The sequence below is a fragment of the Lupinus angustifolius genome, chromosome LG05 (genome assembly GCF_001865875.1).
Source record: "Lupinus angustifolius cultivar Tanjil chromosome LG05, LupAngTanjil_v1.0, whole genome shotgun sequence".
In the NCBI taxonomy this organism is placed as follows: domain Eukaryota; kingdom Viridiplantae; phylum Streptophyta; class Magnoliopsida; order Fabales; family Fabaceae; genus Lupinus; species Lupinus angustifolius.
The window spans coordinates 8,533,628-8,536,436 of record NC_032013.1 but is presented as its reverse complement, the minus strand read 5'-3'; positions in this window follow the sequence as shown (position 1 = coordinate 8,536,436).

The following is a 2,809-nucleotide window of genomic DNA, read 5'->3' as shown; positions in this document are numbered from 1 at the left end:
TGGATTGGCGGAGTTCTTGTATTACGTCGGCCTGCTGCTGGATGAGCCGCTCCTGGCGTTCCAGCATCTGGAGGAGGTGTTGGGTGGTTGGTTGTTGTTCTGGAGTGGTATGGTGGCTTCGGCTGGCCTGATGGGATGGTTGTCTTGGTGGGGGAAGAGTACTTGGGGCAGGGTCGACTTGGCTGGTAGATAGAGCTCGGTTTCTGGTGGTTACCATGGTGTGAGTTGGAACACAGACGGCGCCAATGTTCTTTCCTAGAACATAAAGGTACGGAATAATGGTTGATCAGCTGCTGAGGATTGAGAAGAAGAAGGACGTCAAAGTAGTGAGATGATGTAGAAGAGCTGGACCCGCCGGTGGAGGTACCTGAAAAGGTTCTCCGACGATCAAGTTAGTGTATGGACTTGGTGTTAAGTGAATATGAGAATATGAGGGTAGAGTAATAGAGTGAGTAATGTTAGAGAGTAAAGAGATTGAGATACTTCCTGTTGGTAGGGACTCCTATTTATATAAGGGAGAGCTGACTTTTGGGCTCTTGGCAGGTAGTGCAACACGTGGCCGACCAAGGGTATTGTCGAGGGTTGCTTTTTCCGTGTTAGGCGGTCTGCTAGGGCCGTACTCTGTGCCACTCTTGTCCTTTAGCCTGTGGCTGGTTTGGTAGCCGTTCTGCAACCTGTCTGTCGTGCCGGCAGGTGGGTTGGTGAGGTACAGTAGGCATGCCAGGGGATGTCTCTAAGGTCAACTCTGGTGGGCCAAACATGTGGGACCTACCTCGGCGACCAAGCATGCATCTCTTTGGCTCGCCGGGTAGGAATAGTTGCCCCCAGTCTGCCAGGATGCTGGGCGAGCATGTTGGGAGACTCTAAACGAGCCTCGTTCGACTTGGATTACTTGTGGTGGAACAATCATCATTGAAAGTAACTAATGATCCAAACTGATCTTATTCTATATTCATTAAGTGATCTATATTCATCTCATCCTATATCCTACAATCTAATTTCCTATTTATATAAACTGTTCATATTTTTAAAGTTTTTCTACAAAATTAATTATAAAAAATTGAGACAATTGTGTAAAATGTGTCCAAAATCAACTAAAGCGTCCACTAAATGTTGGACACAAGTTAACTAAATGTCACGGGCAATAAAAATTAATTTTATATTGAATACCTTGAATAAGATATGTGATATGTGAAAAGAAGCTTGAAAGAAATATCAATATCATCTGTTGGGGAGAAAAACACCTCTATCAAAAGAGGTATAGAAGCTTCATATGATTTAGAATGCATATATTTTTCGACAAGGATCTTCTGTCCAAAAGATGTCCCAAAGCATATCCTAAAACCTATCCCATGTAAGACTCAGATGACAACTAAGAGGGAGGTTAATTAGTTGTCTTAAATCTATGACAAATTTTTCTGCAATTTACAGAGTTAGTAGCAGCGGAATAGTTATACAAAAAAATATCAAATAGATTTAAGGATATAAAGGAGAAGAGAGTACTCAGAGAGTTTTATATTGGTTCACCTTCTTGTCCACTGATGGTTACATCCACTACTCTGGCAGCACAAAAGATTTTTTCACTAGATATTAGGAGTAGTAATTACAAATTCTCACCCTAAGACTTCCTTGTACCTTACTCACTCTCTAATACCAATGTCACTCTTTGGAAAGCAACATTTCCAAGCGACTCTATCCCCTTTCTTATCACACACTTGTGATAGAAAGTATTTCAGCAAAATGATTGAAGAAAACTTTAACAATGGCCAGGATTGCCTTTACAAGATTTGAACACTATGATCTCTTGCAATCTGGTAAATCTTTATACACTTAATTATAATGCTCAGAAGATTTGAAAATCTTTGAAACCACACTTAAAGCAACTTCATAAAATTTAATCTGAAAGTTAAGAACAAGTTACAGAAAAAGTATTTCATAAAATCTAGACTATGTATGTGAGTTATGATTTGAATTATGAGTTTCAATGCCTTTAAATAGTTTTCCAATGAGTCATAACACCTCTATGAAAAGGTAGGATTTGATTGGAGTGAAACCATTTCGTTTGGGGTGAAAGCTATGCAGTTTGAATATGAAAATCTGGTGTAACAGCTCTCAGTAATCAATTATAGCATTAACGTAATCGATTACCCAAACATTTTGTCCAACTAAGTAATTGATTATCACACTGTGTAATCGATTACTCAAAGGCTATAATTGATTACTCAAGCATTCTGCTCAACTGAGTAATTGATTACCTTAGTGTGTAATCGGTTACTCAAATATATTGTAACCTTGTAATTAGTTACTCAAATGGAGTAATTGATTACCCTTTTCAGTTTTTGTTGGGTAACCCGTTTCTCACTCATGTAACATGTTACATAGTTCTGGTAACCTGTTACTTAGTCACAGTAACCTATTACTTAGATCCAGTAACCTGTTACATAATATTTTTAAAATTGTTTCCATTTATACTTGGAGTTTTCAATTTTGTTTTTAAAATATTTTTGAGCATTACTACTAGTTGTATATTATAGAGTATAAGGATGGAAGTACCCTATAGACTTAGACTCGAAATTCCTTGAAGCTTTATCTTCATTGTCTTCATAAGTATTCTTCATTTTCTTCTTTATGTGATGTTAGTGTCTTCATCAAAACCATGTCAAGGTCAGGAGCAAGATCTTCTTCACAATCTCCCCATTTTGATGATGACAAACCAATATCTTCTTCATGGTATAGTTTTCTGAGAGTAACATACTTTGTGATATTTTGTAAATTGACTTGAGTATGCTCTCCCTATTTTGTATGCCCC